We start from the raw sequence: 17135 nt of genomic DNA, 5'->3' as shown, positions 1-17135 counted from the left end.
ATAATGGCAGACATTTGAGTTTCAGATTTCATACCATTCAGAAAATTCATACTAATGCAAGACCTCTATTAGCTTTCTAAGTTTATAAGAGCAATATTTTAAAGATTGTCCTTATTTTTGGGCCGTTGTCCCATTTCTTTATATGGCATTGTCCAGAATTCTTGCTCTGAGGTTGAGAGGTATGACAAATGTGTCAGGGCCATCACAAGTCAGCCAGAGACATTTCAAACTGTGACATACTTGTTGCACTCCACTCCCCCATGTAGTGACTCTGGATGTGTCGAAGCAAGGCAAGGAGTAGTTATGCAGTGTAAATGTGCAGAGAATCCCACCCATCCAAGGTAGACACAAGTACTAGAGTGGCTTTTCATCTGTCCTTGATTTTTACAGAATGGTCTGGTTTCTGTCATATTTTTTGTACTGTTGATTTATGCTTATTACTCAAAGTGCCTGTTGCTCTGTGTTTAAGTAGCAATACTTTAATGGCCATCAGGTAAGCTTGGCTGAGATTGCAAGATGCAAGTAAGCTTTAATTGGCATACTGTTAAAGAATTGCCAACATTGAAAGCCTTTCTGTTGCCATGTAGAGAATACTTAACTAGATAATGTATAAGCCTTGGGTATTGAAATGCATATGCCAGTATTTGTAATAAAGGACAGAATTACATTATTTTAAGAGTCTCATTACACTTGGAGACTTCCAGTCATCTCTGCAGGCTTTACCCGTAAACTGAATGCCAATCCCGTGGTCCATAACCTGTACAGTAATCCTTTTAAGCAATCTATCTTGAGCTTATTTCTTGTTTGCTTTTCATTTTTTACTTTGATCGTGAAACAAGTAGATGTCAGGCAGCAGGTCGTTTTTTGAATAAGGAACATTTTTACAAGTGGGGGCATCAGAGATTTCTACTTTCAGCATGTTACTTTAATAAAGCTGAATATAAATTATAATTAGAACTGCAGTGCAAGAAGTGGTTGAGTTGAGTGCTGCTTGCTTTTCTTATACTTGATTTTGACTGGCATTCCATTAACTTATTTAAAAAAAAGTAAGTTATTTTTTCATGCCTCACAACCTTTTCTGTTTCCATCTAGATATTAAGTTGTCATGCAGCCAATGCATTGAAATATTTTTATTCTTCTACACTTCATTTTGCCTTGATTGGACTCTCATAACAATGGTGTGGCACCCAGGGCAGTATATTTAGTTTTTGTGGTTTGTTACTACAGGTGTGTGTGGTAGGGAATACCTCAGGCTTGAACCCTGTACCTTGTATGCAGGTGTTAAAGACCTAAATTCCCTACCCACCACCATTTGTAAAAAAAAATTGCAGATTTTTGCCTCATATTTGATCTGATCTGTTCCTCATAATATCTGTGGTTTGTAAATGTTGCAATGCTTGGTATTTGATGGTGCAGTGGTAGCATTGATGCCTCACAGTTGCAGGTCCTCAGGTTTGATTCTTGGCTGGGGTGCCTTCTTTGTGGGGTCTGTATCTTCTCCCTGTGTTTGTGTGGGTTTGCTTTTGTGTCCTCCCATGTTACAAAGACATGTCTGCATTATTTCTTCCTGGGCCTCTGCTGAAAATGTTTTTTTGTTCCAAGTCAGACTGTCCTGATTAACAAATGTTAAATAAAATTGACAGGCATTTGAATTTCAGACTTCAGGTTTCTGAATGCGCGATTCCTTGCATATTTGATGGTGCAGTGGTCGTATTGTTGCCTCACAGCTATAGGTTTTCTGGTTTGATTCCTGGCTGGGGTCCCTTCTGTGTGGAGTCTGCATCTCCTCCCTGTGTTTGTGTGGATTTGCTCTGGTGCCCTGTCATTTTACAAAGACATGTCTGCAGTATTTCTCCCTGGGTCTCTGCTGAAAATTGTTTTTGTTCTGTCAGCAGTAAAATTGACAGGCATTTGAATTTCAGACTTCATGTTCTTCAGAAAATACATAGTAACACAACCATAACACAACCTTTTATTCTAGCAATTTTCTAAGTTATAAGATGAATATTTGAAATTTGTCCCTATTTTTGGGACTGTATTCCCCCATTATTGGCTTCATCCAGGTTTTTTGTGCTAAAGTTGACAGCTATGGCAAGAACTGAATTCACTGAATATGTTTGAGGGTTGTATTCCCTCATTACTGGGTTTGTCCAGGTGTTTTGTACTAAGAGGTTGACAGCTATGGTGAGAACCGAATTCACTAAATGATAGCCATTTAAGTTTCAGTCTTCCTCTCTTTTGCAAAGCAGCTGATTTGGCGTAGTGGTATGTTGCTCTGACTGTTTTGCACAGGGACCTTGGCAGTAAAATGTATGGTGGTAACACAGCATTTTATTCTAGCAACTTTCCAAGATTATACAAGCAATGTTTAATGTGTCCCTGGTTTTTGGGCTTTTGACCCCCCCCCCAACACATTTTGGCTTTTTCCAGTTTTCTTGTGCTGCGAAGTTGAGATGCAGTTGAGTATTGAGTAGATTTTACAAGGAGCTGCGAGCGGCAGGGGAACAGAAGTTTAGTGTTGCTTAAGTGAAGTTGGTTTGCCTTGTTAATAGCACAGAAGGCTGTGGGTTCTACTCCCACAAGGGGTGGATGCTGCCGTACTGAGAATGTTCTCCTTGGTGAAGATACTAACTATGAGTCTGTTATCAGTTTGCCATCCATTTCCTCTTGCAATATTACTAGCTTATCACTTTTAATGTAATATAGGCAATTTATTCCTGAGGGGCAACAGACACTTTATTTTTCGATGAAACCATGAAATATAAAGGTGTTTGCTAGCAGCAACCTCTTCATTAATTACAGATTTCTTTAATGTGGAATTATTTAGATGACTTTTACTTCTTCAGAGATTGTGCATATTAACTGATAATGGACTGTAGAATTGTGCATATTTACTGATAATGGACTATAGAATTGTGCATATTTACTGATAATGGCGGACTGTAGAATTGTGCATATTTTCTGATAATGGTGGACTGTGGAAGTCTGAGTAGACTTTTATGATAAATGTTCTGAACTGGGCAGTTTTTCCATTATGGGTGCATGCGTTTTGTTTCATTGCTTACTGGAAAAATGTTCAAAACAAATTGAAAACGCCCTCTGACAACTGTACTGTATTGTACAAGGAAAATAATTTAGTACAATGAGGAAGGTGTATCAAAGAGCACATGTATGTTTCATATGCAAGGGGCCTATGATTTGAAAACAGCCCAGAATTAATCTTTATCTGCTACTGGCAAAATGTATTTTCTTTGAATGTGGGTTTCAATGCTGTTTCAATGAATGTGAGTTTCAAGGGCAGTGAAGTTTTAATGCTAAGTTTTCATTGTGAGACTGCATTGCTTTGTTTAGCAGATTACTTAGTGTTTGTGCTGTAAAATACAAAATAAAACTTTCAAATGAAGTCCAACTCATCATAGATGTAAAGCAGTATGCACATTAGTGTTTATGGTAAATGGAGTGAAATAGCCAAGTAATGGTTCATTGGAATGGCTGCAGAGGCTCCACTCAACCATGATTTTGTCAGGGGGGATGGGCAGCAAACTCAGACAGGCCCAGCTGAACTATACCTCCCAACTGTCCAGATTTTCAAAGAATGAATAGATTTTTGCTTCTTCTTTTTGGTTTGTTCTTCATAAAATTTGTAGTTTTCTGGCAAACCATTTAGGAATTAAGTCACTAAATAATGATACACTGAGTTTCAGACTTCATAACCTTCAGAAAAATGCATGCTAAAGTAAGAACTGTTATTCTATCAACTGTCTCAATTTATACAAGAGCAATTTTTAGTACTGTTTATATGTTCCCTCAATATATTTGGCCTTGTTCAGATTTACTGCATTAACAGGTTGGGAGGTACATGCAAATAAATTGCTTTATAGAATTAGGCATAGCCAACCTCTAAACTGTCCCCGATTTTGGCTCAAAATGTTGCTCTTCCCCCTAATAATCCCTCCGCAAAATAGCAATTTTGGAAGAAAACATGGAGGGTTTACAATTAAGAAATAACTGTAATAATCAAAGTTATAGATTACTTGAAATGCATGTAGATTATTTTATTTTGTCAGCTGCTCAAGTTAGCAGTACTAATATTAAAGTGTCCCTTCTTTGACAGGTTCCCAGCTGTATTGTGTGGCTATTTTATATTTTAGCATCACATTTTTGGTCCATTTTTCATAAAATTGTGTTTTTTGGCAAATTAGTGACAAATCACTAAAGACTGAAGTTAGAAAATAATGACAGACATTTGAGTTTCAGATTTTATACCCTTCAGAAAACTCATACCAATGCAAGACCTATTCTATTATTTTTCTAAGTTTATTAGAGCAATATTTAAAAATTGTCTTTATTTTTGGGCCTTTGTCCCACTTCTGTGTATGGCTTTGTCCAGATTTCTTGCTCTGAGGTTGAAAAGTATGACAAATGTGTCAGGGCCATCACAGTCAGCCAGAGACATTTCAAATTGTGACATACTTGCTGCACCCCACTCCCCCATGTAGTGACTCTGGATGTGTCCAAGCAAGGCAAGGAGTAGTTATGCAGTGTAAATGTGCAGTGTGTACCCCCCCCATCCAAGGTAGACACAAGTACTACAGTGGCTTTTCATCTGTCCTTGATTTTGCAGAATGGTCTGGTTTCTGTCATATTTTTGTACTGTTGATTTATGGTTATTACTCAGATTTATGCTTATTACTCAGAAAGTGCCTGTTGCTCTGTGTTTAAGTAGCAATGCTTTAATGACAATAAGGTAAGCTTGTCTGAGATCGTAAGATGCAAGTAAGTTTTAATAAGCATACTGTTAAAGAACTGCCAACATTAAAAGCCTTTCTGTTGTTGCCATGCAGAGAATACTTGACTAGATAATGTATAAGCCTTGGGTATTAAAGGACAGGATTCCATTATTTTAAAAAGCTCATTACACTTGTTGGAGACTTCCAGTCATCTCTACAGATTTTACCCGTAAACTAAACAGAATGCCAATCATGTGTGGTCCATAACCTGTACAGTAATCCTTTAAGCAATGTATCTTGAGCTTGTTTCTTGTTTGCTTTTCATTTTTTACTTTGATCATGTTTTCCCCATGAAACAAGTAGATAGTTGTCAGGCAGCAGGTCTTTTTTGGATAAGAAACATTTTTACAAGTGGGGGCATCGCAGAGATTTCTACTGTCAGTATGTTATTTGGTACTTTAATAAAGCTAAATATAAATTATAATTAGAACTGCAGTGCAAGGAGACGTGGTTTGAGTTGAGTGCTTCTGGTTTTTCTTATACTTGATTTTGACTGGCATTCCAGTAATGTATTTAAAAAGTAATTTCTTTTTTCATGCCTCACAACCTTTTGTTTCCATCTAGATATTAAGTAAGCTGTCATGCAGCCAATGCATTGAAATATTTTTATTCTTCTACACTTATTTTTGTCTTTATTGGACTCTCATAATGATGATTTGCCACCCAGGGCAGCGTATTTAATTAAAGTTAGTTTTTGTGGTTTTAGCTCCTCCCCTTTCTAGATGACCACACCCCTTCCCCTTGACCCCACCCATTCAGCTGTCTCCTGCAGCCCCCCTTTGATTTGAATTCACCAGCTGCCACTGATCAAGGAGACTCTAGAGAATGCTTTTAAATGCAAACAAGTCATATGATGCACTCATAGCTGAAAATCAGAACAAACAAACCAAACTGGATGCTTAGCAATTGTAGAAAATTCTACTTAATACCTCACATAGTGAGTAAAATAAAAGTGCTATAAATAACTCAGAAATAAGCAAAAAAACGGATACTTAATGTTATATATCACAGATTAGTTAGCTCAGAGCCCTTCCTCCAACTTCGTCCGATTAGCTCAGTGTGAAATGGCAGAAAGAGTCACAAGTTAACTTCTTAAGTAACAAAGCTGAAACCTGAAATAACTTTAAAAAAAGCTTGAAAGAACTAATGAGGAGCTTAATTCAAGGCATAGTACGGGCTACCCCAGTCACCAATGACCACAAACAATTCACTCTCACTGAAATGCTATACTGGCCTTGGCTAAGCTATGATGCCCTGGGACATGTGCTCAGACACACAGCCTCTACTAACAAACAACTAGGCCGAAAACGCAAGCCTGAATATGGGCAATGTTACACTACCAACACTACTTAGGTAGAAAAAACTGCAGAAATGTTTAAACAGATAAAGGATCAAGGAGATTCTAGAGAATGTTTTTATTTGCAAACAAGTTATATGATCCACTCCTAGCAGGAAATCAGAACAAACAAACCCAACCAGATGCTTAACAATTGTAGAAAATTCTATTAAATACCTCACACACAGTGAGTAAAATAAAATGCTACAAATAACTGAGAAATAAGCAAAAAACAGGATACTTAATGTTATATATCACAAATTAGTTAGATCAGAGCCCTTCCTCTGACTTCCTCCGATTAGCTCAGTGTGAAATGGCAGAAACAGTCACAAGTTAACTTCTTATGTCACAAAGTTAAAACCTGAAACAACATTAGAAAAAGCTTGAAAAAAACATTGAGGTGTTTACTCCAAGGCATAGTCCAGGCAACCCCAGTTAGCCAAGGACCACAAACAATTCACTCTCACTGAAATGCTATACTGGCCTTGGCTAACCTATGATGGCCTCGGACATGTGCTTAGACACACAGCCTCTACTAACAAACAACTAGGGACAAAATACAAGTCTGAATATGTATAATGCTACACTACCAACACTACTTAGGTAGAAAAAATGGCAGAAACAGTCACAAGTTAACTTGTTAAGTAACACAGTTGAAACCTGAAACAACTTTAAAAAACACTTGAAAGAACCAATGTGGTGCTTATTCCAAAGCGTAGTCCAGGCAACCCCAGTCAGCCAATGACCACAAACAATTCACTCTCACTGAAATGCTATACTGCCTGTGGCTAAGCTATGATGGCCTGGGACATGTTCTCCAACACACAGTCTCTACTAACAAACAAGTAGGCCCAAAACATAAGCCTAAATATGGACAATACTACACTACCAACACTACTTAGGTAGAAAAAACTGCAGAAATGTTTAAACAGATAAAGGATCAAAGAGACTCTAGAGAAAGCTTTTAAATGCAAACAAGTTACATGATACACTCCTAGCAGGAAATCAGAACAAACAAACCAAACCAGTTGCTTAACAATTGTAGAAAATTCTACTAAATACCTCACACACAGTGAGTAAAATAAAGTGCTACAAATAACTCAGAAATAAGTAAAAAACAGGATACTTAATGTCATATATCACAGATTAGTTAGCTCAGAGCCCTTCCTCTGACTTCCTCCGATTAGCTCAGTGTGAAATGGCAGAAACAGTCACAAGTTAACTTCTTAAGTAACAAAGTTGAAACCTGAAACAACTTTAAAAAGCTTGAAAGAACCAATGAGGTGCTTACTCCAAGGCATAGTCCAGGCAACCCCAGTCAGCCAATGACCACAAACAATTCACTCTCATTGAAATGCTATACTGGCTTTGGCTAAGCTATGATGGCCTTGGACATGTGCTCAGACACACAACCTCTACTAACAAACAACTAGGCCCAAAACACAAGCCTGAATATGGACAATGCTACACTACCAACACTACTTAGGTAGAAAAAACTGCACAAATGTTTAAACAGATAAAGGATCAAGGAGACTCTAGAGAATGCTTTTAAATGCAAACAAGTTATATGATACACTCCTAGCAGGAAATCAGAACAAACAAACCCAACCAGATGCTTAACAATTGTAGAAAATTCTACTTAATACCTCACACACTGTGAGTAAAATAAAAGTGCTATAAATAACTCAGAAGTAAGCAAAAACAAGGATACATAATGTTATATATCACAGGATAGTTAGCTCAGAGCCCTTCCTCTGACTTCCTCCAATTAGCTCAGTGTTAAATGGCAGAAACAGTCACAAGTTAACTTCTTAAGTAACAAAGTTGAAACCTGAAACAACTTTATAAAAGCTTGAAAGAAAGAATGAAGTGCTTACTCCAAGGTATAGTCCAGGCAACCCCAGTCAGCCAATGACAACAAACAGTTCACTCTTACTAAAATGCTATACTGGCTTTGGCTAAGCTATGATGGCCTGGGACATGTGCTCAGACACACAGCCTCTACTAACAAACAACTAGGCCCAAAACACAAGCCTGAATATGGACAATGCTACACTACCAACACTACTTAGGTAGAAAAAACTGCAGAAATGTTTAAACAGATAAAGGATCAAGGAGACTCTAGAGAATGCTTTTAAATGCAAACAAGTTATATGATACACTCCTAGCAGGAAATCAGAACAAACAAACCCAACCAGATGCTTATTGTAGAAAATTCTACTAAATACCTCACACACAGTGAGTAAAATAAAAGTGCTATAAATAACTCAGAAATAAGCAAAAAACAGGATACTTAATGTTATATATCTCAGATTAGTTAGCTCAGAGCACTTCCTCTGACTTCCTCCGATTAGCTCAGTGTGAAATGGCAGAAATAGTCACAAGTTAACTTCTAAGTAACAAAGTTGAAACCTGAAACAACTTTAAAAAAAGCTTGAAAGAACCAATGAGGTGCTTAATCCAAGGCATAGTCCAGGCAACCCCAGTCAGCCAATAACCACAAATGATTCACTCTTTCTGAAATGCTATACTGACCTTTCTCTAAGCTATGATGGCCAGGGACATGTGCTCAGACACACAGCCTCTACTAACAAACAACTAGGCCCAAAACACAAGCCTGAATATGGACAATGCTACACTACCAACACTACTTAGGTAGGAAAAACTGCAGAAATGTTTAAACAGATAAAGGATCAAGGAGACTCTAGAGAATGCTTTTAAATGTAAACAAGTTATATGACGCATTCATAGCAGGAAATCAGAATAAACAAATCCAACCAGATGCTTGTTGTAGAAAGTTTTACTAAATACCTCACACACAGTGAGTAAAATAAAAGTGCTTTAAATAACTAGGAAATAAGCAAAAAAAAAAGGATACTTAATAGTATATATATCACAGATTAGTTAGCACAGAGCCCTTCCTCTGACTTCGTCTGATTAGCTCAGTGTAAAATGGCAGAAACAGTCACAAGTTAACTTCCTAAGTAACAAAGTTGAAACCTGAAACAACCTTAAAAATGCTTGAAATAACCAATGAGGAGCTTATTCTAAGGTGTAGTCCAGGCAATCCCAGTCGACCAATGATCACAAACAATTCAATCTCAATGAAATGCTATACTGGCCTTGGCTAAGCTATGATGGCCTGGGGAATGTGCTCAGACAAACAGCCTCTACTAACAAACAACTAGGCCCAAAATACAAGCGTGAGTATGGACAATGCTACACTACCAACCCTACTTACGTAGAAAAAACTGCAGAAATGTTTAAACAGATAAAGGATCAAGGAGACTCTAGAGAATGCTTTTAAATGCAAACAAGTTATATGATGCACTCCTACTAGGAAATCAGAACAAACAAACCCAACCAGATCCTTAGCAATTGTAGAAAATTCTACTTAATACCTCACTCACAGTGAGTAAAATAAAAGTGCTATAAATAACTCAGAAATAAGCAAAAACAGGATACTTAATGTTATATATCACAGATTAGTTAGCTCAGAGCCCTTCCTCCAACTTTCTCCGATTAGCTCAGTGTGAAATGGCAGAAACAGTCACAAGTTAACTTCTTAAGTAACAAAGTTGAAACCTGAAATAACTTTAAAAAAGCTTGAAAGAACCAATGATGAGCTTATTCAAACCCCAGTCACCAGTGACCACAAACAATTTAATCTCAATGAAATGCTATACTGGCCTTGGCTAAGCTATGATTGCCTGGGGCATGTGCTCAGACACACAGCCTCTTCTAACATACAACTAAGATGCTTAACAATTGTAGAAAATTGATTAGCTCAGTGTGAAATGGCAGAAACAGTCACAAGTTAACTTTATGTCACAAAGTTGAAACCTGAAACAACGCTAGAAAAGCACAAAACACAAGTCTGAATATGGGCAATGCTACACTACCAACACTACTTAGGTAGAAAAAAACTGCAGAAATGTTTAAAGTGATAAAGGATCAAGGAGACTCTAGAGAATGCTTTTAAATGCAAACAAGTTATATGATACACTCCTAGCAGGAAATCAGAACAAACAAACTGGACCAGATGCTTAACAATTGCAGAAAATTCTACTTAATACCTTACACACATTGAGTAACATAAAAGTGCTATAAATAACTGAAACATAAGCAATAAACAGGATTCTTAATATTACATATCACAGATTATTTAGCTCAGAGCCCTTCCTCCAACTTCCTCCAACTAACTCAGTGTGAAATGGCAGAAACAGTCACAACTTAACTTCTTAAGTAACAAAGTTGATACCTGAAAAATCTTTAAAAAAAGCTTGAAACAACCAATGAGGTGCGTACTCCAATGCATAGTCCAGGCAACCCCAATCAGCCAATGACCACAAACAATTCACTCTCACTGAAATGCTATACTGGCTTTGGCTAAGCTATGATGGCCTGGGACATGTGCTTAGACACACAGCCTCTACTAACAAACAACTAGGCCCAAAACACAAGCCTGAATATGGTCAATGCTACACTACCAACACTACTTAGGTAGAAAAAACTGCAGAAATCTTTAAACAGATAACAGATCAAGGAGACTCTATGGAATGCTTTTAAATGCAAACAAGTTATATGATACACTACTAGCAGGAAATCAGAATAAAGAAACGCAACCAGATGCTTAACAATTGTAGAAAATTCTACTAAATACCTCACACATAGTGAGTAAAATAAAAGTGCTACAAATAACTCAGAAATAAGCTAAAAACAGGATACTTGATGTTATATATCACAAATTAGTTAGCTCAGAGCCCTTCCTCCAACTTCCTCCGATTAGCTCAGTGTGAAATGGCAGAAACAGTCACAAGTTAACTTCTTAAGTAACAAAGTGTAAACCTGAAACCACTTTAAAAAAAAGGTTGAAAGAACCAATGAGGTGCTTACTCCAAGGCATAGACCAGGAAACCCCTATCAGCCAATGTCTGCAAACAATTCACTCTCACTGAAACCCTTTACTGGCCTTGGCTAAGCTATGACGGCCTGGGACATGTGTTCAGACACACAGCCTCTACTAACAAACAACTAGGCCCAAAACACAAAACTGAATATGGACAATGCTACACTACCAACACTACTTAGGTAGAAAAATCAGCAGAAATGTTTAAACAGATAAAGGATCAAGGAGACTCTAGGGAATGCTTTTAAATGCAAACAAGTTATATGATAAACTCCTAGCAGAAAATCAGAACAAACAAACTCAACCAGATGCTTAGCTATTGGAGAAAATTCTACTTAATACCTCACACACAGTGAGTAAAATAAAAGTGCTATAAATAACTCAGAAATAAGCAAAAAACAAGATACTTAATGTTATATATCACAGATTAGTTAGCTCAGAGCCCTTCCGCCGACTTCCTCCGATTAGCTCAGTGTGAAATGGCAGAAACAGTCACTAGTCAACTTCTTAAGTAACAAAATTGAAACTTGAAACAACTTTTAAAAAAGCTTGAAAGAAACAATGAGGTGCTTACTCCAAGGCATAGTCCAGGCAACCCCAGTCACCAATGACCACAAACAATTCACTCTCACTGAAATAATATACTGGCCTTGGCTAAGCTACGATGCCATGGGACATGTGCTCAGACACACAGCCTCTACTAACAAACAACTAGGCCAAAACCGCAAGCCTGAATAGGGGCAATACTACACTAATGACACTACTGTAGAAAAAAACTGCAGAAATGTTTAAACAGATAAAGGATCAAGGTGTCTCTAGAGAATGTTTTTATATGCAAACAAGTTATATGATACACTCCTAGCAAGAAATCAAAACAAGCAAACCCAACCAGATGCTTAACAATTGTAGAAAATTCAATTAAATACCTACCAAACAGTGAGGAAAAAAATGCTACAAATAACTGAGAAATAAGCAAAAAACAGGATACTTAATGTCATATATCACAGATTAGTTAGCTCAGAGCCCTTCCTACGACTTCCTCCGATTAGCTCAGTGTGAAATGGCAGAAACAGTCACAAGTTAACTTCTTAAGTCAAAAAGTTGAAACTTGAAACAACGTTAGAAAAAGCTTGAAAAAAAAATTGAGGTGTTTACTCCAAGGCATAGTCCAGGCAATCCCAGTCAGACAATTACCACAAATAATTCACTCTCACTGAAATGCTATACTGGCTTTGGCTAAGCTATGATGCCTGGAACATGTGCTCAGACACACAGCCTCTACTGACAAACAACTAGGCCAAAAACACAAGCCTAAATATGTACAATGCTACACTACCAACTCTACTTAGGTAGAAAAAACTGCAGAAATGTTTAAATAGAGAAAGGATCAAGGAGACGCTAGAGAATGTTTTAAATGCAAACAAGTTATATGGTACACTCCTTGCAGGAATGAGAATAAATAAACCCAACAAGATGCTTAACAATTGTAGAAAATTCTACTTAATACCTCACACACAGTGAGTAAAAAGTGCTACAAATAACTCAGAAATATGCAAAAACAGGATACTTAATGTTATATATCACAGATTAGTTAGCTCAGAGCCCTTCCTCTGATTCCTTCGATTAGCTCTGTGTGAAATGGCAGAAACAGTCACAACTTAACTTCTTAAGTAACAAAGTTGAAAACTGAAACAACTTAAAAAAAGCTTGAAAGAACCAATGAGGTGCTTACTGCAAGGCATAGTCCAGGCAACCCCAGTCAGCCAATGATCACAAACAATTCACTCTCATTGAAATGCTATACTGGCTTTGACTAAGCTATGATGGCCTGGAACATGTGCTCAGACACACAGCCTCTACGAACAAACAACTAGGCCCAAAACACAAGCCTGAATATGGGGAATGCTACACAACCAACACTACTTAGGTAGAAAAAAACTGCAGAAATGTTTAAACAGATAAAGGATCAAGGAGACTCTAGAGAATGCTTTTAAATGCACACAAGTTATATGATACTATCCTTGCAGAAAATCAGAATCCAAGGCATAGTCCAGGCAACCCCAGTCAGCCAATGACCAGAGAATGCTATTAAATGCAAACAAGTTATATGATACACTTAGCTGGAAATCAGAACAAACAAACCCAACCGGATGCTTAGCAATTGTAGAAAATTCTACTTAATACCTCATACACAATGAGTAAAATAAATTGCTATAAATAACTCAGAAATAAGCAAAAAACAGGATACTTAATGTTATATATCACAGATTAGTTAGCTCAGAGCCCTTCCTCCGACTTCGTCCGATTAGCTCAGTGTGAAATGGCAGAAACAATCACAAGCTAACTTCTTAAGTAACAAAGTTGAAACATGAAACAAGTTTAAAAAAAGCTTGAAAGAACCAATGAGGAGCTTACTTCAAGGCGTAGTCTGGGCTACCCCAGTCACCAATGAGTACAAACAATTCACTCTCACTGAAATGCTATACTGGCCTTGGCTAAGCTATAATCCCCTGGGACAAGTGCTCAGACACACAGCCTCTACTAACAAACAACTAGGCCCAAAATGCAAGCCTGAATATGGGCAATGCTACACTACCAACACTACTTATGTAGAAAAAACTGCAGAAATGTTTAAACAGATAAAGGATCAAGGAGACTCTAGAGAATGTTTTTATAGGCAAACAAGTTATATGATACACTCCTAGCAGGAAATCAGAACAAACAAACCCAACCAGATGCTTAACAGTTGCAGAATATTCTATTAAATACCTCACACACAGTGAGTAAAAAATGCTACAAATAACTGAGAAATAAGAAAAAACAGGATACTTAATGTTATAGATCACAGATTAGTTAGCTCAGAGCCCTTCCTCCGACCTCCTCCAATTAACTCAGTGTGAAATGGCAGAAACAATCACAAGTTAACTTCTTAAGTCACAAAGTTGAAACCTGAAACAATGTTAGAAAAAGCTTGAAAAAAACGATTGGGGTGTTTACTCCAAGGCATAGTCCAGGCAACCCCAGTCAGCCAATGACCACAAACAATTAACTCTCACTGAAATGCTATACTGGCTTTAACCAAGCTATGATGGCCTGGGACATGTGCTCAGCCACACAGCCTCTACTACCAAACAACTAGGCCCAAAATACAAGCCTGAATATGCAAAATGCTACACTACCAACACTACTTAGGTAGAAAAAACTGCAGAAATGTTTAAACAGATAAAGGACCAAGGAGACTCTAGACAATGCTGTTAAATGCAAACAAGTTATAGGATACACTCCTAGTAGGAAATCATAACAAACAAACCCAACCAGATGCTTAATAATTGTAGAAAATTCTACTTAATAAATCACACACAGTGAGTAAAATAAAAGTCCTACAAATAACTCAGAAATAAGCTAAAAACAGGATACTTAATGTTATATATCACAGATTAGATAGCCCAGCACCCTTCCTCCGACTTCCTCTGATTAGCTCAGTGTGAAATGGCAGAAACAGTCACAAGTTAACTTCTTAAGTAACAAAGTGTAAACCTGAAAACACTTAAAAAAAGGTTGAAAGAACCAATGAGATGCTTACTCCAAGGCATAGTCCAGGAAACCCCTGTCAGCCAATGACTACAAACAATTCACTCTCACTGAAATCCTTTACTGGCCTTGGCTAATCTATGATGGCCTGGGACATGTGTTCAGACACACAGCCTCTACTAACAAACAACTAGGCCCAAAACACAAAACTGAATATGGACAATGCTACACTACTAACACTACTTAGGTAGAAAAATCTGCAGAAATGTTTAAACAGACAAAGGATCAACGAGTATCCAGAAAATGTTTTTATATGCAAACAAGTTATATGATACACTCTTAGCAGGAAATCAAAACAAACAAACCCAACCAGATGCTTAACAACTGTAGAAAATTATATTAAATACCTAACATACAGTGAGGGAAAAAATTGCTACAAATAACTGAGAAATAAGCAAAAAACAGGATACTTAATGTTATATATCACAGATTAGTTATCTCAGAGCCCTTCCTCCGACTTCCTCTGATTAGCTCAGTGTGAAATGGCAGAAACAGTCACAAGTTAACTTCTTAAGTAACAAAGTTGAAACCTGAAACAACTTTAAAAAAAGCTTGAAAGAACCAATGAGGTGCTTACCCAAGGTATAGTCCAGGCAACCCCAGTCAGTAAATGACCACAAACAATTCACTCTCACTGAAATGCTATACTGGCTTTGGCTAAGATATGATGGCCTGGGACATGTGCTCAGACACACAGCCTTTACGAACAAATAACTAGGCCCAAAACACAAGCCTGAATATGGACAATGCTACACTACCAACACTACTTAGCTAGAAAAAACTGCAGAAATGTTTAAATATATAAAGGATCAAGGAGACTCTAGAAAATGTTTTTAAATGCAAACAAGTTATATGATACACTACTAGCAGGAAATCAGAACAAACAAACCCAGCCAGATGCTTATCAATTGTAGAAAATTCTACTAAATACCTCACACACAGTGAGTAAAATAAAAGTGCTACACATAACTCAGAAATAAGCAAAAAACAAGATACTTAATGTTATATATCACAGATTAGTTAGCTCAGAGTCCTTCCCCTGACTTCCTCTGATTAGCTCAGTGAGAAATGTCAGAAACAGTCAAAGTTAACTTCTTAAGTAACAAAGTTGAAACCTGAAACAACTTTAAAAAAAGCTTGAAAGAACCAATGAGGTGCTTACTTCAAGGCATAGTCCAGGCAACCCCAGTCAGCCAATGACCACAAACAATTCACTCTCACTGAAATGCTATACTGGCCTTGGCTAAGCTATAATCCCCTGGGACAAGTGCTCAGACACACAGCCTCTACTAACAAACAACTAGGCCGAAAACGCAAGCCTGAATATGGGCAATGTTACACTACCAACACTACTTAGGTAGAAAAAACTGCAGAAATGTTTAAACAGATAAAGGATCAAGGAGATTCTAGAGAATGTTTTTATTTGCAAACAAGTTATATGATCCACTCCTAGCAGGAAATCAGAACAAACACACCCAACCAGATGCTTAACAATTGTAGAAAATTCTATTAAATACCTCACACACAGTGAGTAAAATAAAATGCTACAAATAACTGAGAAATAAGCAAAAAACAGGATACTTAATGTTATATATCACAAATTAGTTAGATCAGAGCCCTTCCTCTGACTTCCTCCGATTAGCTCAGTGTGAAATGGCAGAAACAGTCACAAGTTAACTTCTTATGTCACAAAGTTAAAATCTGAAACAACATTAGAAAAAGCTTGAAAAAAACATTGAGGTGTTTACTCCAAGGCATAGTCCAGGCAACCCCAGTTAGCCAATGACCACAAACAATTCACTCTCACTGAAATGCTATATTGGCCTTGGCTAACCTATGATGGCCTCGGACATGTGCTTAGACACACAGCCTCTACTAACAAACAACTAGGGACAAAATACAAGTCTGAATATGTATAATACTACACTACCAACACTACTTAGGTAGAAAAAATGGCAGAAACAGTCACAAGTTAACTTGTTAAGTAACACAGTTGAAACCTGAAACAACTTTAAAAAACACTTGAAAGAACCAATGTGGTGCTTATTCCAAAGCGTAGTCCAGGCAACCCCAGTCAGCCAATGACCACAAACAATTCACTCTCACTGAAATGCTATACTGGCTGTGGCTAAGCTATGATGGCCTGGGACATGTTCTCCAACACACAGTCTCTACTAACAAACAACTAGGCCCAAAACATAAGCCTAAATATGGACAATACTACACTACCAACACTACTTAGGTAGAAAAAACTGCAGAAATGTTTAAACAGATAAAGGATCAAAGAGACTCTAGAGAAAGCTTTTAAATGCAAACAAGTTACATGATACACTCCTAGCAGGAAATCAGAACAAACAAACCAAACCAGTTGCTTAACAATTGTAGAAAATTCTACTAAATACCTCACACACAGTGAGTAAAATAAAGTGCTACAAATAACTCAGAAATAAGTAAAAAACAGGATACTTAATGTCATATATCACAGATTAGTTAGCTCAGAGCCCTTCCT

This window comes from Protopterus annectens, chromosome 2.part2, assembly GCF_019279795.1.
Source record: "Protopterus annectens isolate FY-2018-M chromosome 2.part2, PAN1.0, whole genome shotgun sequence".
NCBI classification, from domain to species: Eukaryota; Metazoa; Chordata; order Ceratodontiformes; family Protopteridae; genus Protopterus; species Protopterus annectens.
This window is presented reverse-complemented; position numbering follows the sequence as displayed.